The sequence below is a fragment of the Haliotis rufescens genome, unplaced genomic scaffold (genome assembly GCF_023055435.1).
Source record: "Haliotis rufescens isolate VD_foot unplaced genomic scaffold, xgHalRufe1.0.p SCAF_7, whole genome shotgun sequence".
NCBI lineage: Eukaryota > Metazoa > Mollusca > Gastropoda > Lepetellida > Haliotidae > Haliotis > Haliotis rufescens.
The window spans coordinates 29774685-29802120 of record NW_025964361.1 but is presented as its reverse complement, the minus strand read 5'-3'; the positions used below and the strand labels follow the sequence as shown (position 1 = coordinate 29802120).

At 40.7% G+C, this 27436-nt stretch overlaps 1 protein-coding gene across 14 annotated transcripts in view; it reads left to right on the top strand.

Moving 5' to 3' along the window:
• LOC124148126 (teneurin-m-like) overlaps positions 1-27436 on the top strand; it is a 393541-nt gene that overhangs the window by 240473 nt on the left and 125632 nt on the right. Inside the window, exon 1 of one of the 14 annotated variants that reach the window (XM_046519079.2) lies at positions 14385-14861. The exons of 12 other annotated variants lie outside the window; for them this stretch is intronic. The gene's annotated coding sequence lies outside the window, so the exon portion shown is untranslated. Of the gene's footprint in view, positions 1-14384; positions 14862-23989; positions 24123-27436 lie in introns of those variants that run through there. One more of the 14 variants, XM_048387908.1, reaches the window with a different exon arrangement.

Sequence of the window (27436 nt, the reverse complement as noted above, 5' to 3'; positions counted from 1 at the left end):
ACTTGTGAATATTTGATTTTGCTGCACTATAATATTCCCTTTTCAATATCCTCACCTCACACCTTCTGAAATATGACCCCACACAGGGGTATTTTCTTGGCAAGAGAACAAGACAAACCTTGTCGTGCCTCCAGACGACTTTATGCTTTTAGCAAGATTGTCGTAACAGCATTAATGGATTGCCAGAGCAGAGTATCTGGTTAGTTATGCATAACACAAATATGACAGTGCCAAGATAACGAAACATTTGACGCTTATGCTTGAAGGAAATGCAAACTTGAGGGAAATTCGTAACACAAACAATTGGAGTCGTTGGTCACATCCCCACTGAAGTTTAATTGAAGAAACACAATTATGCAGTGGATCTGGACAATACAAGTTGTCCAGTGGTGTAGTGGCTTGACACGGAAATCAGTTATTGGGAATAGAGCCCTGAATGCCATGGGGTTTTCGAATCCTCTGTGTATTAGTCCAGGGACATAATTGTAGTGAATGTTTAAATAATACATGCGCCATGTCATATTATCAGCTCTCCGATTACGTACTAATGTATTAATTGCTATCTCTTGTGAAATGGTTGTCGCCATGGATCTGATGCTACACACAAACATACAAGGGCTTGAATTTGTAAATTTGACAGGCTTTGAATGCAACTCATCAGGCTGAAAGACTGTCTGCATGGATAACATCGGAGTCTTGCCATCACTGACTGAGGATAAATAAGGTAATGAATTAATAATGTCCATAGAGTTATTTACTTAAACTCTCAAAAGACACAAAGCATTTGCCATCTACAGCTTAGTATTTGGCTAGTGGGACATTTGTCAAGGGACTTGGTTGTTTATTTTGCTCAGTGAATGGTTCAATGGTGTCCATTTACTTTTAATGGACAGTTAAGCCGTAATATTCCCACCATTCCATCTTAGTATTAAAGGCTTAATTATGTCACTCTTGGGGACCTGCAGGGACCTGTAGGCTAAACCTTTGTAACGTAATGGCTTGTTACCTAACGAGTAGGTGATTCTGTGCCAGATAGATTTATGATTTGTGTGAATATTTTTTAAGAATTATTGTCTTGGTGAAGATGGGTATCATAAGCTCGACTTTGAATTCACATGGTGCTTCTGGACATTTAGGTTGGGCGTTTTGATCAGCTGCCACTGTCAGACAGCGGGACTGGCAAAAATATTACCTTCCTTTATCAGAATATTTATGGTTTAAAGTGATGGTACCTTATGAATATTTTAAAAGAAAAGTTGAAAATATTTTGATTAATATGGTTGAAAATGAAACTTGACACACCCTTCTATAAAATGTGAGTCATGTTTGGTTTTTTTATGATTGAAATGTCTTCTGGTGAACTAAATTTTGGGTTCAGTCCGAGTTTTGAAAAATTGTCATTTTTATGTGTACTTTGTGAGCATAGATGGCCTAGCGGACACTGTCCTGCCCAGTTTTAGCTTCACGGATATGCTGGTCATGGGTTTGAATCCCACTCACCCCAACATGATCCTTGGTTTATCACTGTTATGTTATGGCGACACTGTGGGACGAGACATTCAGTGGCGGTGGCAGAAGCTGAGCCCTGCTGCTAATTCTGCTGGGTCGGTTGTCCTGGTGGCAAGTCTGATGGACTATTGGCGCCAACAATTACCATTCACAACCTGATGATCAAGCGTGCAGTACTAAAAATTGTGGAAATTCCAAACTCACAGATTCTTGTGCCTGAAACATTGTATCGCGAACCTAGTTTGCCGACTCTTGCAGTATGCTTTCAGTGCATTCATTCCTTCCCCATAAAGTAGCTTATAGGCCATGTCTGATGGTTACCAAACTGTACTCATTTGCAAGTTGATTGTTTGTCAGTGTAAGAATATTGTCTGAGTAGGGAAGAAAGTCTGTCTCTGAAGTAGAGGACAACAGCAGGTTTTAACGAGGCGGTTAATGGCCCTCCAGTGAATGAGATTTATGATGTCATTCCTTATGCTGAGATACAGGCATACGAGTATTTAGGTTCCACTCGGCCAGCACAAATTGATTTGTGCATGTCAGGAGGTTTGCCAACGCCCAACAATCACACGACAATAGGGACACAGATCAAACCAAGGATACTGGTGTTGGATCTATTTCTACCTGTTTACTTTGAGGTTTGCAAGGATCAAACGAAGCTGATAGTGTTATGTCATCATCTGGTGACTCGTTTGAAATGATGATGCTAGATGAAGCTGCTGTTGCATACTAAACCGGGGCTTGAGTCGATAGGAGTTATATTAATTCAGTCGCTGTTATGACATATTGATATATGGAGTACCATTTTTCAAAGATTTAATATTGGTCAAAATGGGCATACTTTTTTATTTAAAATCCAGGTCAGGCTAGTTGCTGGTAGATGGAACTTGTAAAGGAGCTGACCACATGGACATTGGGGGGTCACCGTGTATGTGGTACCCTGATATGTGGATGGGTGCTCATGCTATCAATCTTTAGTTCACAGGGGCGGTCGGGTAGCCTAGTGGTTAAGGCGTTCGCTCGTCACGCTGAAGACCCGGGTTCCATTCCCGACATGGGTACAATGTGTGAAGCCTCTTTCTGGTGTCCCCCGCCGTGATATTGCTGGAATATTGCTAAAAGCGGCGTAAAACCATACTCACTCACTCACTTTAGTTAACATGTTTGTCAGGACATGATTATTTACCGGCTGTCCTGTAACTGCTGTGAATTTTTTCATGTTCATCTTCAAGAAAATGGTAATTTTGATATATTGGAGAAGAAACAATGAATAATCAAATCCTTTTATGGCAAAATATGTAAACTGTTGCCATGGTAACAGTTGTTTCAGCAACCGCAGTTACATAAACAGCAGCTGATATGTGATCCCGAGGCCGTTCAATAAACTTGAACAAATCATGTCTTTATGCTCTTTGTCACATTGTATCAATATTTGGACAGATATAAAGGACATCCATAGCTTTCAAGTCAATTTCCTCTAGACAATCCAATTCGTTATTTCTCTTTGAAAGTATATTTCATTATCGGTGTATATATCTATCCATTCAATCAGTGCCAGTTGCTTTATGGTAAGTGAGATGGGATCCCTATCTCCATATCGTGGCCATCATTTAATCCATTGCAATCCAGAACCCGCAATTAGAGAATTAATCACTGTCCATATCACAATGTCCACCCAGGAACTAACCGTCTCCCTGTGCTATTACGGCCGATATGCTAAAGCACTTACTTGATAAATGCATTTACTTGATTGATGTTGGAGAAAGTTTGGCAGACTGAGACTGAGGGTTATGCCTGATGCAGAAATGGATGGATTTGTACATTATTTCAACACGCATAGCGACGCCGGAATCGCATATTGCACGCTGAGAGGTTCATATTTCACGGGTTGTATGTTTCATACCAAGGAATATATAATACATGAAATTAATGTTTAGACGGAGAAAAATGCCAGGATTGGGATAATTTCACAACATTTTTGTAGTCTTAATCATGCATAGTCTGTCTGTTTCAGAACTGTGAATATGCATTATGTTATGTAATAATCCTAGATCTAGCGTGAGAATGTTTTTTGTTGGTGAGATATGTGGAACTTTACATGGTTGTGTGATGCAATAATGGGTCTTGGTCACAAACCGGACACCTTGTTTAATTGCAGAGAACATGCTCTGCTTGGTGCCTGGTTATTCTGATAGAAACCTGGGGACACGCCTATGGTGGGAGTAATTAGACATGGATGCCATATCTCAGTGGGGTTTCCTAGAGGTGCACGGTTGGTGCTGTGTTTATGTTTTATTGCATGGAATGGACATTACATGACAGTCTGGCATTAAAAGAAGGAAAACAGCGTGGTCTTTGTTTATATAGATATCAAAGAGACATCAAAGAGGGAGTGAGGAACGTGCAGATCACCTGATTATAGGAGAAAAATAACAATAATAACTGGACTTGTCATTGTTTTAGAAAAAGAATTTGGTTCAGTAAGCGTTGGATTTTTTGCTTTATGATCTTGAGTTGCATGGAAATTGTTTATAATGTTATGCCTAATACATAGACGTCTGGATATAAGGAAGAAATAATTTGATACAGCTGACGGAATAGGTTGGTTTTGGCATTTGTCATGAGCAGTAGTTTCTGCGGAGTTGTTTTCCTTGCTGGTTTGAATCTTTTTTGTAAATGTCACTGAGATTTAATTTTTTGTTTGATTTGTTTATACTGTGAGCTGTACAGCTTTGATAACATGTTATAAATTCCTAGTATAAATTTACTACCCGGGTACCTCACCCTCTATTACCCTGCCCAACCTGGGTACCTGCTGCAGGTCTCAAGAGTTGGGTACATGCATACACTGAAGTTGACTGACGCTTTAACTTTACTCAGTCATATTATTTGTTTGTTTGTTTGTTTAATGCTGCAATATTCCAGCTATATGACGGTGGTCTGTAAGTAATCGAGTCTGGACCAGACAATCCAGTAACTGACAACATGGGCATCGATCCACACATATGGGATCGATGACATGCATCAACCAAGTCAGCGAACCTGACCACCCGATCCCATTAGTCGCCTTTTACGACAAGCATCGTCGCCTATTACGGCAAGCATGCGTTGCTGAAAACCTATTCTACCCCAGATCTTCACGGGCCCAGTCATATTAAAGTCAGAAGGAATGCATGCATAATCAGAAACAAAGACTTGTGTAACCATGGAGTTTTATTGTTATTGTCATTAAACAATATGTCCAATGACTAACCACGAGTCCGGGTCGTCCTGTGGGTACCCGGATGCTACTCTGGATCCACCTGAACGAGTACCAAAGTTAACCGTAGCAGCCCTGATGATTCTATGGTATTAATGTGCTTTCTTGCTCAATTTACCAATAGCTTTGAATGAGGAGAATGTTATTGCTAGAAATATTAGAGAACTGTATTACACCAGTATACCTTAATGTGAGTACCTTGCTACATCTTATTGGCGGAAATATCAAATAAATGTCTGACATGCCTGACTGATGTTCTGAAAAAAGCCTCCCATTAGTGTATCCGATGTTGCCTGTAGGATGATTTCAGCAACAGGAGTTTAATGTCGCAATAAAAATTATTGATGAACAGAAAGTTTAAGCCAAACACAAACTGCTCATTTAATCATAACAAAATGAGTTACATAATTTTTACAAGGTAAATTATACTGCCGGTAACTGTATTGTGTCCTCTTTTTTTGTCATTGTCATTTTGTGTCAATAATGAAATAAAAGTTTAACCGCAAAAAGAAGTCATTATGTACTGTGGTTCATACAGTTTCAGCTGTTTTCCTTCCAGCTACTGATTTTATTCCCACATCAAGTTCAGATGCTATAACACAACAGGAACAATGTTCACTCAATAGTGAGGATTAAAGTATAGATGTTCTTTGGGGATTTATTTAGTTGTGGACAAAGTATATCTACCGCAATGAATGTATAACTACCTGCAAAATATCATATTTGTTTGTTAATGCCACATTTAGCAATATCAAGTTTGGTGAGAGGACCATTTAACTCTCAAAAATTGGGAGATGTCCCACCTACACATTTCGTGCCGTACAAAGTGTTGATTTAGTTTAAACATATTTTATTGTTCAAAAACATAATGGGATTGGAGACAAATGTAAAACTTATTGATCCATCTCCCAAAAACAAGTGTTGTCCATCAATAATGGATATCTTTTAAATTACCATAAATTTACACATTACATGTGCACCGAACAAAAATAGGCAGCATTTAAATTTAAAATTTGAATTTATATTTTAAATTGAAAGTCTCTGTGGCCCATTTTTGTGCAACTTAGTCCCAGTACAGTTCCATTCTTTGATTGAAAAGGAGGAGGATTGAATTACAACCTTGTAAAAGATCCAGCGGATAAACCATCATATGTTTTCAGAGATGCAGGGGGGGGCAGTGGGGTAGCCTTGTGGTTAAAGCGTTCGCTCGTCACGCCGGAGACCTGGGTTCGATTCCCAACTTGGGTACAATGAGTTAAGTCCATTTCTGGTGTGAGCCGTGATATTGCTGGAATATTGCTAAAAGTGGTGTAAAACCATACTCACTCACTCAGATATGCAGGTTTTCTTGAGAATACAGTGCCTGGAAATATCATTTCGAGTTTCTTCAAATGATAAAATTCTAGGCATCAAATTCACGATAAAACCTTGAAGTGTGACACGATGTCAGTGTGGCTTGCTGTGTCGTCACTGGGAATGTGATGATGTCATGACGTCACATGCATCTGGGATAACTGAACTGTCAGGTTAGCAGAATGTACACACACAAAAACTGAATCGAAGTATTGGTAAAAATTGTTGTTTTATTAACATGGTATCCATAAGATCTGAGTTTGATTCCATTATCGGTACTGATAGTGAACCCAGTTGTCATATGGTGTATCTGCTCTGGAATGAAACCCATCACATTCACTCACTAATTCTTTCAAATTCTCACCTCCACATTAAAGCAATTAGTGTTTAATGTTTAAATTTTATTCCGTTTAATATCAGCTGCATACTTTGGGATGTCATTGTTCAGGTCATATTGATTCTGTATCATAAATCATTGAAGGCAGATAATATTCCATCGATCATATCAAGAAAATTCTGGTAATTTTATTTGGCCATGCAATACATTATTATAAATAATGTCTCTCAGATTATTCTGATACCATCTCTGTATCATAAACAAGTGTCAATGGTAATTTTATCATGTACAATCCATTGGCTTAAATTCCATCTTTGTGATGGTGTTTGATTACAATTATTATCCATAACCATATCCATGTATCATAACTGGAAGAAAGATAACATAAATGTTTCCTGACAGACACACGATTATCTGCATATGCCAACCATGTTACAAGCCCAGATCACGTTTTTGATCTTAATTGAAGGCACAGGTTGTTTCATTTGTCTTGTTTAACGCTGCAGTTAGCAATATTCAAGCTATATGATGGTGGGCTGTAATAATCAAGTCAAATCCAGTGATTGATATCATGAGCATCGATCTAGGCAAATGGGAAAAGAAGACATGCATCGACCAAGTCAGGGAGCCTGACCACCTTATCCCATTAGCCTTTTGCAACAAGCAGGGGTTGCTGAAGACCAATTCTAACGCTGATCTTTACAGGACGATGGCACAGGAGGCCCGAGAGGAAAAGAACTCACTGTGCATCCCATTTGCAGTTGGATCTGCTCGGGTTCTAATCCAACAGTTGCTTCTTTAGTGCCATGAGTGTGTGGTCTAGACTGACATTTAGTCCCAGAAATAAAAAAATATATGTCTACAAAATATAAGTTAAAAAATAATATATTCTAAATGGAGCCCAGAACAATCCTTAATTTCAGATTTGCCAAATCATTCTCGTCTTGAGTTGGACTCCTTTTTATATTTATTCTCTAGGGTCTGGGGGACAGACTATTGGTGGTCTGGCTCAGTGACTTGGCTGATTGTGTGGCATAGTACTGTGATGCTGTGGATCATTTCTCATGATTTCTGTCACCAGTTTGTCCTGTCCAGACTCAACAGTTCACAAAATGCTGTGATATGGCGGATGGAGCCATTATGCAGGACATGCATCTCTTGGTTTTTTCTCCAAAGAACCCGGGTTCCATTCACTACATTGGTATAATGTTTTTTTCCCTCACAAACTGAAAAACTCACTCACTCACTCACTCACTCACTCACTCACTCACTCACTCACTCACTCACTCACTCACTCACTCACTCACTCACTCACTCACTCACTCACTCACTCACTCACTCACTCACTCGGTAGGTAGGTTCAGCCTATGTTGGTCCCCTGGGCTTATAATAACAAGATGCTGTATGTCTCATCTCACTTTCTAACACCATAATAATTCAGAATGAAAATGGGTCACATGAGAATTAATTCCTCCGAATCCCTAATCCGATATTTCCTTATCAGCTTTAACATCAGAAATATCTCGGTGAACTCATAGAATGTGCCTGTCTTGTCGTTTTCCCAGTTTATAGATGATGAAATAACTGCATGTAAATGGGTGTATGCATAGTGATTCAGACTCGTTAAAATTTCCTCCCAAAACTTCATTCCCAATCTTAAGCCTATAGGTGCATCGATCTGCTATTGCCATGATATAATCTAGATATCAGGACTAGTTTTTTGGAAGGCAGTTTTTATGATTTGGTTTAGGAGAGCTATGCTGTTATGTCATGCCGTCAGTAGTTGCCGATTTTGATATTGATCACATGACATGGAGATAATGATGGGTTATTTATATCATAGTTGTTGCCTCGTCATTGCGAGAGATATTGCCTCAGGAACATGTGCTGTTCAAAATGAACTGTTAGAGCGTAAGAGGCCTTTTTTTTCTCTGTGACAGGAATTCGGACAAGATATGATCCATTGTCACTTTTGTTTCTGATAGAACGGGTCAGTGTTTGCAGTAGATCATGTTGCTATGACGATGAAACTGTAATCGTTAACCCAGCGAGTAGAGTATTTGCCTGCCCGTGACATGTTCGACTCTCTGACCAGATTCAGTATTGTCCCATCTTCCTGGATTCTTGCGACATGAAACTGATAATAAACCAGACTGGTGGTTCCTGGAAGTTTCAGTAAGGACGTCCACAGCTGCCAGTTCTATACATGAATCTGACACTAAACCAGACTGGTGGTTCCTGGAATGTCCAGTAAGGACGTCCACAGCTGCCAGTTCTATACATGAAACTGACACTAAACCAGACTGGTGGTTCCTGGAATGTCCAGTCAGGACGTCCACAGCTGCCAGTTCTATACATGAAACTGATACTAAACCAGACTGGTGGTTCCTGGAATGTCCAGTAAGGACGTCCACAGCTGCCAGTTCTATACATGAAACAGATACTAAACCAGACTGGTGGTTCCTGGAATGTCCAGTCAGGACGTCCACAGCTGCCAGTTCTATACATGAAACTGATACTAAACCAGACTGGTGGTTCCTGGAATGTCCAGTCTGGACGTCCAAAGCTGTCAGTTCTATGATCAGTCATATCTTTGTGAACTGCTAGCAAATGGCACTGCATATTCGGGGGGTAGAACATGGTTCCTCAGTGCCTTATATCTTGTCTCTATGGTAACAAGAATGGGTATTGGGGTACACAAGGGCTGCTGATTATGGCTAGTTGTTCACACCAAGGCTACAGGGTACAATCATGACTAGATGTACACACTATAGGTAAGGGGTACAGGAGACATTTGCAGATGGCAGTTAAAATATTCCAGTTGCCTCACTCCTGCTTTCATTTATTTGTATGTTGTTTAATGCCACACTCTGCAATAATCCAGCTACATGACGGCGGTCTGTAAAAAATCAAGGCTGGACATGACAATCCAGTGATTGATATCATGAGCATCAATCCACACAATTGGGATACGATGACATACATCAACCAAGTCAGGGAGCCTGACCACTCGTTCCCGTTAGTCGCCTCTTATGACAAGCATAGTCACCTCTTACAGAATCTTCATGGATCTTCACGGGTCTGCTCTCATTGACGACAGTTCTACTGCACATGCAGACCACTGTGATTCAACTGGCAGTAAAACAATGACATTTGCTCAAACTCCCATTTTCAAGATGAATACACTTCATATTCACTGTTGTATATAAAAGCTGACAGGCGGAAAACAATCACCTTGCACTCTGAAACCTATTCCGCTATTCGAGCCTCATAAAGAAATACAACCAAGAAAGAATTGCTGCATTTTAACATAAATCAATAATTTTATGCATGTGTTGAATACTTGGAAATGTATAAATTCATAATTTGTTTTGCCGGAAAGATAGTTTCACCACTTTTTCAAACTATTATCTACAAAGCTGATAAGGAAGGCAGAACAATGCAAGCGTCAGTTTTGCCTGATGTTAAAAATCAAACCAAAGATAATCTTTGTTAATAACAAAAAGCAAAAACATTAAAAATTTAATGGTTTTCACACTCCCTAATAATCATAATTCAAATATTAATAATTTTCACTTTTAAATTTGATCGTCTGATAATGTTAAAAATTCTCATCTGCTGAACGATATGCTCTGGGGTTTTAAAGTTGGTATGAAATTGATTCCAATTTGTTTTTTTCATCACAATATTTTTAATGCTTTTTTAGAATTAAAAAAAATTATAATGGAAATTATCTCCCCAGTTAGGAAATAAACTATTATCCAAAACGTTGATGACACTTTTCAGAGTCAGTCAGCATGAAGATTGCTCTGAATTCCTATTAAAGCTATAAACTTTCACTGCTAAAAATTGAAAAAAGTTAGCACCAAGAAATGCATTTTTCAAATTTCAAATTTCAAATTTCACAATTTTTGACTCATTTCCAAACGTGTTAAATTTTGATGAGAACGTCAGTGTCAGATATCCTTAAAAACGACCAATCTTGATGCCCACAGATCCAGCAGTAAACTTTATACAAACATTTTCCTGGTTGGATCGTACAATCAATACAGGATGGTGCTATGGAATCGGTGCTGGAATCGCCAGACTTGGCTCCAGCCTGCTGCGAGGAAACTCTGGGAGTGGGGGCAGGTGAAGGCTTTAATTCCACTCTCTACCACCAGAGGGAGCCACAGGTCACAACTAATCAAAATCGTAATGTTGATTTTGGCCTGGTCAGTAGAGGGCAGCTTGGACTGGGCCCTCCGGGTGAGCTGTGAGAGACTGGTACGTTTATGCTACCATTGATGCTGACAGAAGCTGCCCTGTGTTAGTTCTAATATTTACTTACACTTAGTGTTCCGTCAGTGTGATTAATTGTCATAATGTTCATTAGTGGTCTGCAATACATGAAAGAAACTTTGTTGATTTGTTGTGTCTTTACAAGTGTACACCTTATCTGGCTATGAGAGGCAGGGGGTCCATGGGTAACTGGACACTTGTCATAGGGAATAGGCAGGTTTAGGTTGATTTGTTATTGGGGGTGGATAGGTAGTGGATCTTCAAGTTCAACTCCATGGCGATGGACATGATCCTCTCTTGTAAGTGCTGGTACATGGGATAATAACAAGTTGATCCCTGTTGAGGATGGTCTGCAGCAACCTATGTTGGTCTTCACCTGGATCCCCGGTTAGGATGGGTCTGCAGCAACCTATGTTGGTCGTCACCCAGATCCCCGGTTAGGATGGGTCTGCAGCAACCTATGTTGGTCGTCACCCAGATCCCCGGTTAGGATGGGTCTGCAGCAACCTGTGTTGGTCTTCACCCAGATCCCTGGTTAGGATGCGTCTGCAGCAACCAATGTTGGTCGTCATCCAGATCCCCGGTTAGGATGGGTCTGCAGCAACCTATGTTGGTCGTCACCCAGATCCCCGGTTAGGATGGGTCTGCAGCAACCTGTGTTGGTCTTCACCCAGATCCCCGGTTAGGATTGGTCTGCAGCAACCTATGTTGGTCGTCATCCAGATCCCCGGTTAGGATTGGTCTGCAGCAACCTATGTTGGTCGTCATCCAGATCCCCGGTAAGGATGGGTCTGCAGCAACCTATGTTGGTCGTCACCCAGATCCCCGGTTAGGTTTGGTCTGCAGCAACCTATGTTGGTCGTCACCCAGATCAGGATGGGTCTGCAGCAACCTATGTTGGTCGTCACCCAGATCCCTGGTTAGGATGGGTCTGCAGCAACCTATGTTGGTCATCACCCAGATCCCTGGTTAGGATGGGTCTGCAGCAACCTATGTTGGTCGTCACCCAGATCCCCGGGTAGGATGGGTCTGCAGCAACCTATGTTGGTCGTCACCCAGATCAGGATGGGTCTGCAGCAACCTATGTTGGTCGTCACCCAGATCCCTGGTTAGGATGGGTCTGCAGCAACCTATGTTGGTCATCACCCAGATCCCTGGTTAGGATGGGTCTGCAGCTACCTATGTTGGTCGTCACCCAGATCCCCAGTTAGGTTTGGTCTGCAGCAACCTATGTTGGTCGTCATCCAGATCCCCGGTAAGGATGGGTCTGCAGCAACCTATGTTGGTTGTCACCCATAGGGATCCCCTTTTAGGATCAGTCCACAGCAACCTATATTGGTCTTCACCCGGATCCCCGGTTAGGATAGGTCCACAGCAACCTATGCTGGTTGTTGGAGGCGATCAAATGGATCTTGTAGTCAGATTCTGTTGATTGTGTGCCATTATACGTCAACATCAGAGATAGTTGCTCATATGTTCAATCCCTGGATTGTCAAGTCCTGGACTGGATTATTGTCAGGCTGTCATATATCATGAATACTGCCCAGTGCGACATTAAACAAACGTGATATTGTTTGGGTAAATTTGAAGAAGGGTGAATGGATGTGTATAGATGGACTGGTGAGGTTAGGTGAATTATGTAAAGATGAATGGATGGATAGATGTGTGTTCAGTTAATGGATGGTTGGCTAGATGGTGGATGGAAGGGAGATTTTAAGATGGAGGAGGTGGATGTAAAGATGAATGAATGGGTGGTTTATTGATGTATAAATGGAAGGTGTGATTATAGATGGGAGGATGGGTGTACACTATGCACTAGTATTAGACAGATGGATACAGGCAAAAGTCTGTCAGCATGGAGTTGGTTGGTTTGTTGTTTAACGCCGCACTCAGCAATATTCCAGCTATATGACGGCAGTCTGTAAGTAATCGAGTCTGGACCAGACAATCCAGTGATTAATATCATGAGCATCGATCCACGCAATTGGGATCGATGACATGCATCAACCAAGTCAGCGAGCCTGACCACCCAATCCTGTTAGTCGCCTCTTACAACAAGCATAGTCACCTTTTACGGCAAGCATGGGTTGCTGAAGACCTATTCTACCCCGGAATCTTCATGGGTCAGCATGGAGAAATGAATAGTGTTGAGTACCATGGAATGCACAGTAAAACAGGAAGTGATAGATACTGGGGACTGGACAGAGTACAACAATAGGGACCAATAAATAACTATATTGTCAGGACCCACAGCAGTAGGAAGACAACAGAGGCGGTATCGGTGTTCTGGGTCCAGATGCTGCACTAGCCACACATGGAAGGTGTAAGTTGTACTCAGTAAACATGTTCCGTTATCATAGGTTCCTGTGGTAATTAATATGAGCATATGTGATTTGAATGGATTTTTTAGTATAAAATCAATGTCCTGTGAATGTTAAATGCCTATAAACCCAGGTTGATGGTTGTGTAATTTTCTACTGTACGGAAATTGGAAAGAGATCTGCAAGCCAGGGTTAATGTGGATATTGAAAATGCATGTTTAATGGACTTGGTAGCAATTCTAGGGATTCTGGCTCGGCCAGGGGAAGGGATGCGTAGCTCCAGTCCTCAGTTGTTTTTGATGAATGTGGCACAGACTTGATTTGCATAATTAATATCTTCCATGTACACTGGTATCAATATAGACAACAGGCAGCTTTGTGTCTGTAGGAAGTCAATAGGAGCTGGTCATACAATGAAGGGGGTGTGGCTCAATTAATTGAAAGAGGGTCAGGAATCAGAAGACAGGACAAGGTTGGGGATGTTTGAGAAAATTACACTTTTAAATAGGTCGTGAAAACAAATTGCCAGTCTTCTATAATGGTAGAATGACATTTAGTCTATGAAAACTTATATCACACAATACTCTTCTTTGCCTCTGAAATTAAACAACTAATTTTCCTGATGCTGATTTCATTCTTTGGAATAGAGCTAGCTGGAGCTGGCTGGACTTGTCTTTGTATACATATCTAGATTGTGTTTCTTTTTATAAAATATATATTCCACAGTCATAGTGCAGGACTACTACCGGTATGATAGATGGACAGTGCGTTCCATCTCCATATTCACATGACCAGTCCATTTCATTCCTGTTGTCAAAGTGGAATTGTCATAAGAAATGTTCATTTATTTGGCTTTTTAATTATTTGAATTCAGTTGATATTTGCTGGGATTGTGAGACTATTGATCGGCTCCTTTTAAAAATACATATGACAAACCCAAGACCATCACACTTCTGTATGAAGCCGATATCATATTTCAAGAATCTCAAATTCCCTGTGTCATTTCTAACCTTCTCCCAGTCCATCTGTCCTCCATGACATTTCAGTGTTCAGTCGGAATGTCCATAGTCTATATGATGTACATTACTACAGTTGAGTTGAGGTATCCTGAGACTGAGACCCCCTCAATGCCACATAGTCCAGTGACCCATGGGTTGCGATGAACCCTAACCTCTTGCCCCTGTGGGACGTATACACTGTGCCTTACATCAGTGAGAGGGCCTGTCATGGATGGTTTTATGAAGTGCCTGGAAGTCTGCCCATTGCTCTCTCTCGTTGGCTCCTCCGATCAGTGGGCCTCAGCCGGCTGGTGTGTTGGGTTGGGAAACCATCAATAAGCCAGCAGTCAGTCGCGGAGTAAGGAGGTGGAAGCCTCTCGCTCGCTCAGTCTCTCGTTCTCCGTTCGTGTTCTCTAGCGAGGAGGATCTAATCAATGGAAGAAGAAACAGGGTAACGGAGGCTGTTGCTCTTCTGTCTGCAATGGATGCTTGTAGAAAATGCAGTGTTTGTGGATAAACAATAACTGTGCCAGACTGGAATATTCCCTACAAGGAGACATACTGGTACAGCCGATGGATGTTCACGGTACAGCGACAACTGCTTGTGTTTTGATGGAGATTTGGTCGAGCTGATGCTGGTTGTGTATACTGGAAGCACCGACACCAGGTGATGGGTCTGCTAGTGTAACAGTAGAGGTACTTTTCATGGGATTCCTACTACTCTCTGTGGCATCGGTTTCTGTACCTGGATGGACTTGTGTATCTGGCTGTAGGATTAGTCGTGGTTATTTGCCATGCTGTAGGTATGTGAACACTTGGGTCACTGAAGGGGGGTGGTGGAGGGGATCATGAGAGGTCCCTCCTTCCTGGTAGTTTTCTCAGTACCATCAATAGATGTCACACTTGATGCAAATTGGCAGATATCCTTTCAAATGAAGTTAACATTATTAATCTACATTTTAAAAGAATGTTGGTTTTTTTTTTAATTATTTGCTGTCAATTCATATTCTTGAATCTTTGTTTAAAGTCAGGGTTTATTTATTACTACTACTACTACTACTACAACTACTACTACTACTACTTATACTACTACAACTACTATTACTACTATTTTTATTATTATTATTACTATTATTATTATAATAATAATAAAGGGTTTATTTGAATATTACAGGAACTAGTTCTCATTCTCCTTCACTGTTGAGTCAGTGCAGTGCCTAGGCTGTATATATTTACATGGTGCTTATCACATGATGTGTCGGAGGTCTTGCCGAAACATCGAGCGATATGTACTTCCTATGGTTTGTTTACAATCCTCCATTTCACCATGCTAATGATATCAATGCTAAACTCATATCCTGCTTGTAGCCATGTGGATTAGCCATTGGGTGCTACTGTACAGCTGATGCTCTCCCAAACACGACACCAGGTCATTTTGCCGATCGTGCCGATCGTGCAACCGCCCCCACAGGAACCATGTGCTGGGAGGGCTTCCCTTTTACACATGGATTCAACAGCTAATAACATGACCAGTCCAATACAGACCTGTTTAGCCATATCTTTCAGAGACAGGTAGATTTACAGCTGCTTGTGTTTAGGTATTGGTACCGGTGATTCATTAACCTCACACTGAGATGGAGCTTGTTGGTTATGGAATACCAGAGTGAATAATCATTGCTGTCTTCTAGGTCTGGAAGTATAATTGAACGGAATTTTGGTTTGGTTTTGATCTTGGAAGAAGATCAGTTGTAATTAGTCTTGAAGACATTAGTACAGTTGTTGAGGAGAGGTGTATGGTACTAGTTAAGCATGTTGTAGGACAACTGCTGATGAAGGCCCCTTGGTGCTCCACGATAGTGCATGGGACAAGTAGATTGTTATACACATAGTTGATGATAGTGCATAGGACAAGTAGATTGTTTTCCACATAGGTGATGATAGTTCTCAGGACAAGTATATTGTTATACACAGGTGATGAAAGTGCATAGGACAAGTATATTGTTATACACAGGTGATGATAGTGCATAGGACAAGTATATTGATATACACAGGTGATGGGGAGATAGTAGGGGACAAGTATATTGTTATACACACAGGTGATGATAGTGCAAGGGACAAGTATAATGTTAACACACAGGTGATGGGGAGATAGTAGGGGACAAGTATATTGTTATACACACAGGTGATGATAGTGCAAGGGACAAGTATAATGTTAACACACAGGTGATGATAGTGCAAGGGACAAGTATAATGTTAACACACAGGTGATGATAGTGCAAGGGACAAGTATAACGTTAACACACAGGTGATGATAGTGCAAGGGACAAGTATAACGTTAACACACAGGTGATGATAGTGCAAGGGACAAGTATAATGTTAACACACAGGTGATGATAGTGCAAGGGTCAAGTATAATGTTAACACACAGGTGATGATAGTGCAAGGGACAAGTATAATGTTATACACACGGGTGATGATAGTGCAAGGGACAAGTATAATGTTATACACATGGGTGATGATAGTGCAAGGGACAAGTATAATGTTATACACACGGGTGATGATAGTGCAAGGGACAAGTATAATGTTAACACACAGGTGATGATAGTGCAAGGGACAAGTATAATGTTAACACACAGGTGATGATAGTGCAAGGGACAAGTATACTGTTATACACAGGGTGATGGGGAGATAGTAGGGGACAAGTATATCATATGAGTATGTTCATAATGTTATTGTCATCAAGAGAGGGAGTGGGGTAGCCTATTTGTTAAAACTTTGATTGTCCAGAGCTCAGTTCCTTTGGTGGGTACAATGTAGAGCTTGTTGTTGCTTTCCCCACTGTGATATTGGTCTGAGTATTGCTGACAGCAGTGTTAGACTTCAGTCACTTGTTTCTAAGAAGGGGCACACTAACCAAAATGGTATATGGTTGCCTTTATGGAGATTATTTATGTTATTTTTACTTCCTTCAAATATTGGTGATTTATGTCAACTCGCTCCTTTCATATGTCACCATCAGTATGCATAATCAGTAGTCCTGAGCTATGACTGTGAAATATATAAAATACATCGTGTACAAAAAGCCTAGGTAAGTCTAGATCAAACTAAAGCAAGTCTAGTTTCCTTGATTCCACATGAAAACAGTTGAGGAGTTAAGGTTCTATTAAAAAAAGTCCATTAAAATATATTTAAAGAAAAAATTTCAAAGACTGAGTGTTAATCTAGTATGATCAGTTACAAGTTTAGTTAATCCATGAACCGGAGGTTTGGGAGAGCTGCAAGGCGATGAGGCTCTTTCTCGTGTGACATTTGCCACAGTTGTGTTGCTGCTCTGTGATGCCGCTGTAGTTACTGTTCTACCAAAGTGGACCACGCAATCACAGGGATTAAAAATAACAGTTGATATGCTTTTGAACTGATAATGACTTGATTATGATGGATCCTTGTACATGGCTGGTGTTGCAGTTCCAGCAGAGATGTTTGATATGGATGTGTACAGGCGCTGCTGTATCAGTGTAACACATGGGCCGGGGGTGGAATCTGCTACATATCTTATCACTGGTAAATTTGTCTATTGCACATTAGCTGCGTGAAGTGATGGCATTAATACATACTTTTAAGAGCAGGTAGGTGTTTATGGTGAGATTTTTTTATACCATGCTGAAACCAAACTTTCTTTAGTTGTTTGTTACATGTCAGAGTTTTTTTATGATTATAATTATCTGGCAGAGATTTTAATGTTGATAATTATTTCGCAGAGATTTTAATGTTTATAATTATATGTTAGAGATTATCTTCTGAATAGAATTGCATCAAGTTAAGTTTGTATTCAGCAGCTATGATTTAATGTAAGGGTTGGTATGGTTATGAGTGTTAATGCTACAATCAGCTAAAAATATACTTTAATCTACATATACCCAGGTTGTACAATCAACTGTGTGATAAATGTAAAAACTTAGGTAAGAAGAGTTGATACCAGATGTCAAATGTCTATACCCTCAAGCCATCCTTCCAGTCAATGGCTGCACACTGCAGGTCCAGCAACCGGTGTGGCACCAAATAAAGCGTATCAAGATATATATGGTAATTGTCTGTCCAGCCAGACATATCTGTCTCCGATATACAAGAGAGCCTTGTATCCCTGTCTGAAGATTATTTGGTGATGTGTCTGATAGCCTTTTATTCACGTCTCCTGGTTAATACGTGTGAGGGCTGATGTTCCCAGAGAGAATTGCTGGTACGGCTGAATATGAACATCGACAGGTGCATTAGCCTGTGTGGAGAGTGTGTGCTGAAAAGATGTGTTGTAGGAGCAGCCAGGGAGTAAATAGAGGGCCAGGAGTTTGATGTATGTGTGGACTCAGGCTCTGCAACATCTGTTACATAATGAGTTGAATCAACAGGAGGCTCTGGGACTGTCAACAATGTGTCCATAGTCACTGGGAGGGGTGGAGATTACAGGTGATGGGTGGGGTGGGCGCTGGGCATCAGGGGTGGGTGCTGGGCATCAGGGGTTGTGTTGGAGGGCTGGGTGAAGCTGGTTTAGGGCATGTTGGTCAGTGTGTAGGTGCCAGGATATTGACAGACAACTGGCTTGTGTTGGAGAGGGCTGGATGAAGCTGGTTTAGGGCATGTTGGTCAGTGTGTAGGTGACAGGATATTGACAGACAACTGGCTTGTGTTGGAGAGGGCTGGATGAAGCTGGTTTAGGGCATGTTGGTCAGTGTGTAGGTGACAGGATATTGACAGACAACTGGCTTGTGTTGGAGAGGGCTGGATGAAGCTGGTTTAGGGCATGTTGGTCAGTGTGTAGGTGACAGGATATTGACAGACAACTGGCTTGTGTTGGAGAGGGCTGGATGAAGCTGGTTTAGGGCATGTTGGTCAGTGTGTAGGTGACAGGATATTGACAGACAACTGGCTTGTGTTGGAGAGGGCTGGATGAAGCTGGTTTAGGGCATGTTGGTCAGTGTGTAGGTGACAGGATATTGACAGACAACTGGCTTGTGTTGGAGAGGGCTGGATGAAGCTGGTTTAGGGCATGTTGGTCAGTGTGTAGGTGACAGGATATTGACAGACAACTTACTTGTGTTGGAGGGCTTGACTGAGTGAAGCTGGTTTAGGCATGTTTTGAGTATAGGATGAATCAAGAATTATATTGTATGAAAATGCCCACTTGGAACCTAGTACAAAAATAGAGTATTCACATGGTGTAGTGTAAGAACATGGTACATATTCATAACATAAATGCATGTGTAGGTGAAGATTTTGAGTCCATGGGCAGGATTTCGGACAACTGGCTTGTGTTGGAGGGGACCGGAAGATCCAGAGTAATTAAGTTTTGGGATGCAGCGCTGTCTGAGTATTGGTGAGTTTTGAGTCAAGATATCGGTCAAGATATTACGGACAACTGGGTTTTGTTGGTGGGTGGCAAAGAGGGAAAGGTGTTATGGATTAGGATGCTGAGAGGTGGTGTGTGATGCCTAGAGTTAATTAACAACAACTGTCTTGTGTTGCTTGGGAGGGGGGAGAAAGTACCACATGGGAGGAAGGGTTCAATATGTTGTCATGTACAGGATAGGGGCCAACGGGTTTGTGTCACAGATCGAGGTCTAGGAAGGGGGGGCCATAAGAGAAAGAGGATGATGGACTTGGTGTATCAGTGGATAAGGAGGGGGCATTGGCTATATAACATGTACAGAGGTCTGTGAAGAAATGGAAAATCAAAGTGTGAACTCCTGGCTTTTGGGGATTGCAGTAGACTTGGAATTGAGGATGGGAGACGACAGATCTACATGGTGGGTGGAGAGGACTGGGGATCACCCTCAAAGGACTCATGGATGTTAGGGTGATACAGAGACTGGGGGAAAGGGCAGGTGTTTGGGAAAGGTGGTGTGTGGGAGGGAGCTGTAATTGGCTCTGTGGTACAGGTGGTGATGAAGGAAATAGGAAATGATGATGGTACAGGTGGTTTGAAGAAGATAGAATATTTAAGATCGATCTACATGGGAAACAGCATCAGGACATTGATGGGTTTACCTGCTCCTTCAGCTGTTGAAGTTCTATGTGCAGGCTTGGGGTGATAAAGATAGATCGATATATATGGGGGGTAGCATCAGGAACTTGATGGGTTTACCTGCTCCTACAGCTGGTGAAGTTCTATGTGCAGGATTTGGGTGATAAAGATAGATGGATATATATGGGGGGTAGCATCAGGAACTTGATGGGTTTACCTGCTCCTACAGCTGGTGAAGTTCTATGTGCAGGCTTGGGGTGATAAAGATAGATCGATATATATGGGGGGTAGCATCAGGAACTTGATGGGTTTACCTGCTCCTTCAGCTGTTGAAGTTCTATGTGCAGGCTTGGGGTGATAAAGATAGATCGATATATATGGGGGGGTAGCATCAGGAACTTGATGGGTTTACCTGCTCCTACAGCTGATGGAGGAGTACATGCGGAGGATGCAGATGTAGAGACTGCCATTTGTACGGAGGGAAGACGGGGGATACGATCACTTGACTTTTAGTCTGGCAATTCAGATTTATGAAGTATATCAGTTTAACAATGCTAACCCTAATTACACAGACACTGTGTCCAGAAACACACATGGTCTTCTTTACATTGTCTGGATCTGGGCAGGAAATGGGCATGACCATATTGCAGTGCATCGTTTCCCTTTCATGTGAAATGCACTGCTGGTATTTGAGGCAGTATGGTACAACATGTCATGCAAACTCTCATTAACCTAATATGTTACTTAATTACGTTGTAAGTTTGTTTTCATTATGCCTATTAATTAACATAAACAAAGAAATGTCAGCATTTAACAAGTGTTATTATGAAACCTGTTGGGGTTTTCTGTTGTAAAAAGTTATCAAGGGTAGTGACTTGTTAAGTTTACTTTATAATGGTCATAGAGATTCAGTTGGATTGCAGAATAGAGCTCAACTCTGATACACCATTTTGCGTCTTGAAATGCTAAGAAAATAGTTTGTGATGGTATTGATTACAATATGCAGTAGCACTATTAAAACCTCGTCCGCGGTCAGATTTTCCATGCTGTTAGTGTACAAGCCATAAAATGCCCGAGTTCCCAGATGGGATTTGAACCATGTACCTTCTGATCCGAGGTTGGTCACCTTGTCCACCTGACCCAAGAGGCTAACCCCGTTAGCAAGCTGAAAAGATATGGATGTCATCTATGGGATGACTCCACACCCTGCAACATCAGTCAAGGTTGTGTTTAATTGATGTGATATATATTGATTTTATTTGAAGCTGGTTATTAGGCATTTGAAGAGGTTAATGGAAACCCTGAAATCACATGCAGGTTTCACATCAGTAGCCCATAGCATGAATCATTACGGGATATGAATTGATTTAATTTGAATCCCAATTGGATTTTATCTTGGAACAGCCAGCCAGGGTTTGTGATCAACTGAGAGTGTTTGATTACATGAGGTTCACCTGTAACGAGCAGGTGTCACATGACAATGGGATGATTGACACCTCAGGTGAGACAGGTGTGAAATACAGAACCAGCTGAGATTGGCAAGGAGTGAGATATCATCTTGATGAATGCTATTTAGAGATTCTGTTCCTAATGAGTTTTTTTACATTTTGAAGTGAAAATTGGATTCCATTGGGAAGTAAATCTAATTTTCCGATATTTAATTGTGTTGGTGTTTTAACATGGTTTCAATTTTTTTATGAGCATATATTGAATTTGATGGGCTTTTTACGAGTAAATTATTTTTGAATTATTAATTATCTTGTATGGTTTCTTGTCTTAATCCTTATACCATTGCCAAAATATTTTCTACTTCAAAATGCATCCTTCTTTGATCTTTAGGGATACATGGGCATATTGAGGTCTACTGGGACAGACTCTGATGTCCACGACATTATCCTAACTTTCATGTATTCATAAATTGTCCGACAGCTATGAAACAGACTTGTGCATGTCTGATGTAAAGGAAATTGTCACTTGACACCGCACATTCCAGAGCCCCAAGAACAAGCCATTGCTTTTGATGACCATTTCTCCTGTTCATTCCATGCTATAAATAAAAGCCCCCGCTTCATGAATAAATAAGAAGGGAATTATACGTTTTCAAACTGCCAGTAATCAGAAAAAGTAATGAGGTACAATATCATTTTCAATTGAAAACTGAGCTGATATTGTTGCCGTGGTCATAACATCCCAATATACAACCACAGAACATTCATAATCCTGTACAGTTCTCGAAAGCAGGATACTTAACACCTATTAACGCATAGATCTTTTCTTTGCTATAACAAGCCCCCCAAATCAATACCGTTAGTTGTGGGGCTCTGATCTTGGGTTGGATTCGCTGACTTCAAAAGCTCTTGAGTGGCTGGAGCGTGGTAAGAGCTATCTTTGAATAGACTATTGCCGTCATCGGGATACATAATGCTTGATGAAGCTGTAAGATGGCTGACGATGTAAGATGACGTGCAAGTTTGGATTGTGTTTTTTGTGTGTTTAAATCAGATATTTTTTTTAAGAGGAGAATGGGATGAGTTTTCCATGTATTTGTGGTTAATGGTTGGTGGGTGAAAGGGTAATATGCTGGTGTGATGTTCATGTCCGACTTTCGTAGGGGATTCATTAAATATTTGATGAGTGAAGGAAGGAATTGTCAAAGTTCAGATGTTATTGAGGAATGAGAAAAGTGTTAAGCAATGAGGTAGATATATTAAACATGTGGGGCGGTCGGGTAGCCTAGTGGTTAAGGCGTTCGCTCGTCACGCCGAAGATCCGGGTTCGATTCCCGACAAGGGTGCAATGTCTGAAGCCCATTTCTGAAGTCCCCCGCCGTGATATTGCTGGAATATTGCTAAAAGGGTCGTAAAACCATACTCACTCACTCACTTATTAAACTTGTCGTTCCAAAAAAACAGATTCCCCAGAACTCCTTGACTTTCCATCGACACTGAAATTTGTTATTTTATTAAATGAAATGCAAATGGGTTTTCTTTTCTTCAACCTTACAGTTATTTTGCTTCATTTAAGCTCAAAGCCAGGTACAGTTGCATTACTAGATCAATGATCTGTCTGCATCATAACCTTGCTCCTGGTGGTCACAAAAGTGTTGTGGGGGCTTCGGTAGCCCAGTCATCTAAGGTGCCGCAAGTCGATGTGCAGAGTGGCGACCCTTGGGCATGCCAGGAACCTATGATCGAGGGTTTGAATCACAGCTCGCCCTGATTACATTTCTAGGTTTGTCGGCACCATACCCGTGCTCGTGGGTTTCTCTAAACTGGTACACCTGCATCACTTCGGGCTTTCCTGCCACATTAAGTCGACATGCTATTATTTAACTGAAATACTGTTTAAAAGTAGTGTTGAACCAAACCCACAATCTATCCTAAGGGCAGTATGTTGATTTGATTGGTTGGAATGATGGGTTGTCCAGTTGATGCTATGCTCAGTTGTTGCTCACAATGACTGGGTTCGATTTTCCAAATAACCCCCGTTACAGCTTCAGTGCTCCACTCCGTGAGTCCTCTCACGGGGGTGTTATTGGAAAAGGTTATCAATATTTTTTTTCAAAGTTTGTCTTCTTGAAAGTATCTACTATTTGGAAGTATTCACAGGAAGATTACATGTTCTCTCAAGATAAATACATGGAATCGAACGTCGCTGTAGTTCTTGGCATTTTGAAATCCGACATGAAAAAAATATGATTCTAAAAGCATGCTTGGGACTAAATGTCAAAGTGTGACTTTATTATAATCCGAGAAAACACTCCCTGCTCAGCATGCTTGCAATTGTGCATTAATTGAGTTAGCAAGCAACATTAGTTGTCTGGTGACCAGCATTACAGTAGATCTACCCAATAAGTAGTATTGAGGTCATCAGAATTACATTACGCCAGCTCAGCCTCATTAATTGGTAGCTGACCGATGGGTGGCTTGTGGGTCAGTTGCTGTAATGGCCAGCAGTCTTCTTGATCACCGCTTCACGGGCAATAAACAAATGGCGCTGGGCTATCAACACTGGATTTGATGTGAAATCCAAAACCTTCATTGGAGAGGTAGGGCAGTTGCATTAAGTGCAAACGTCATTATTATTGGATTGCTTCATAATAATGTCATGTGCAATGATTTATTCATGTATACATTAATAAGATATGATGTGTGAAGTCACAATGAAGACCTTTATTGTAATGGATCTCCTCAATTTGTGGGGCGTGAATATGGACCAATAATTTTGGAGTAAAAAGATATTATGAACTGGGAGTGCACTTGAATTGTATTTGTGTAAGACTTGTATTTATATAATATATACTACTCAACATTTGATAAGATAATCTGATATGTCAGTCTGTTTAGATAAACACTGGACATGTAAGAATCATTGGGGTGTCTCATGGAATGATAAAAACATATTCCTATCAAAAGTAGTGTAGTATATTTTAAAATTAATAAATTCATCATAAATGCTTGGTTGGTAGAGAGATAAATGTAAATTTAGATTATCTGTATCAAGTTAAGTCTCGCTGCTGAATTTGAGATAAAATATACCAATTTGCTAAATTTATTAACTGTTCACTCTATTGTTATGAAGTAAATGCCAGTGGGAAAAAATTGGGATTGCTTAAAATTTTATGAATTAGAAGCTTTGTCTTCTTTATCAGAGCAAGGACGGAAACAAATTACCCCTTAACCTGTCACGCTGTATCTATAATTACAATCAATGACAGTTTGAATGATAAGCAGTCTTACCCAAGTAGTGTTTATATCAGTTTGACTGAACAGCAATGGCTGGGACCTGCCCAGGGTGATAATGATGGAGACTGTGATTGTTACAGTAACTCAGATGCATGGCAGTCCACAGTGGTCATTGTTCTCTGTTAAGCTGACCATTGTGTGGCTGGGGCCTCAAGTAGATATTCATCTTTGTTAGTGTTCCGGTGCTACCACCAGGCCTGGGAGCTTGGATACCTTGGCAAGGCACTGCATGGCTTGATGGTGATTTCGGCAACAAATATGGCTCCATGGTTTAATTGCCATTAAGGTTGCTTCTTCTTTGGTGTGGATTGTCTCTGATTTGAAAAGATATATTTTTGCAAGAATCTGTATTTTTTGGAAGCATTCTTTGTTTATTTATGATGCTATTTATGTTTTTGATATGTTAAGATTTGGTTAATGTTTGATGTTTCTTGGCATTATCACTGACACTCTTTGCATATTCAATGCTGTTTTTCTCATCCAAGATGAATAAAGGTTAAAAGTAATTCCTGAAAAGAATAAAGGTTTATTTTGTCCATGATGTGTTATTGGATATTTTCTATTCTTTGTCTAGCCAGACTGAAAGAAGTGCAGCTTGTCATAGCTGTCAGTTACAATCATCCCTTAATTTACAAAGAGCTCCAAATTACAGGAGTTAATGATTTAAAAGGGTATCCATCGCCCCAGTGGATTTACGACTCTTTCACTGCCATCGATAGAGAATGCCAGGCTAGTTGTGACACCTCATCTCAGCATGTGATGTAGATGTGATCCTGTGTACAGATCCAGGGAGCCTCCCCCTTCCACCCTCCCCTCCTCGCCTCACCCTGGGATTAGGATCATGTCCTGTGAACATCTACAAGAGCTGCAGTGTCTACCGAGACCTGATCACTGCTAATCCTGTGTTGCTGTTTCGACATCAGACGGTGTGCATGGCATTACGCTTGTCAGTTGAAATGATATTAACAAAATTGCATCAGTGGCAATGATGTGCCTGTGATAAGATGCTTCCACAAGAATCTGGTATATTGGGTTGCTTTTGTGAAACATTTTCGGGCAAATTTGAAATGTTTAAATAATTGAAAGTTCCTGTCTTGTACATTCATGTTCATTATTACATGGTGGTGGCCAGACTAATGTCATCAGTTGTTTTATAGATTTTCGTAGGTGTTAGAACAAGGTGAGGAATCGATAAGATGGAAATTTTTTGGGGATGGTCAGTTGTTCAATGTCTGTGGATCAGATTGAGTGACCATTTGTTATTTTTCGTAATTTGAACTGTGTCTGTGTGTCTGTGTGTGCACTTCTACAAGTCCAGAGTAATACCGACACAGTAATCTGCCTCCGAGTCAACCAATCCTTGTTTTAGCCAAGTCCGAGGCAGGGGAACAAGTACCTTTTTCAAACATCTTTTGGTATGATTTGGCCAGTGATGAAACCCCTGACCTTCCACTCTCTGGACAGACATGCTGTCCACTGGAACACAAAGTCTTATATATAACTGAATGACAATGTGGTTGTTGATTTCTATGTAACATTTTCCATAAAGTGTGTCATGGTATCCCAGTTGCATGGGCCGATGCTCATGATGTCAATCACTGGACTGTCTGGTACAGAGTCAATTGTTTACAGACGCTATCATATAGCTGGAATGTTGCTAAGTGCAGCATTAAACAACAGCAAAAGTATGTTGTCTGCCAGTGGCAAGGTGACACTAGTGACACAGCTCAGAAACAGTACACAAGGCTGGCCTGGATATTGTTATGTTACATTAGAAATGACATTTGTTTTTTTGTCAGTCACAACAACACATGTTTGCAGTATAATGTCACATGGTGTGGCTTTCAGTGTAAATACCACATCATGGAGGAAGACATCACAAGCCAATGTATTCAGAAGTCTTCACTTGACAAGATATTGGATTTCAAAATTATGAGAAGTTTTTTATCTGGTGAATGTGTTTACATCTGCAAGTTATTGAATTACCTCTCGTAAATGTTTTACCTGGAATTATTTCCCTTGAAACTAACATGATTGATAAGCTTTTCAGATTTTCTTTTGCAAGTTGTAAGGATGTAGAATTGATGACTTCATTTCGCAACCTAAGTTCACATATTACGGTAGCTGCTAGAGACCATTCTGCATTTGTTACGAGAGGCGCTGGGTTTATTTCCCAGCAGTATTCTCATATGAATTAATTCTCTTGGTTGAAGAGTGTGATGGATGGCATTACAAGTAAGTGTTTTATACAAACTACATTGTCATACAGAGAGTTGCTCACCCAGCTTGTATAAATGAATGTTTACTGTCACAGGAGAAAATGAAGACGCAGATCATGAGATTTAATCGTAGTTTTAAAGAATTACTTGTGTCAGACGACTTGATGGTTTTCCAGGAAGATGGAGGTATATATAGAGAATTTCACCCAAGTGTCTTTTGGTATCACATATATCAACATGAGTTGAGTAAAGTTTCAAACTCCAAGGCTTCCCGAGTAGAAACTTTTATTGCTGAGTGTTGATATGTTTGACATTAAAAGACACAAAGGTGAGGATTTTATCTTTCATCCAAAGTCATTCTTGCTACTTTTTCAGTTTGTAAACAGTAATAACCAGTG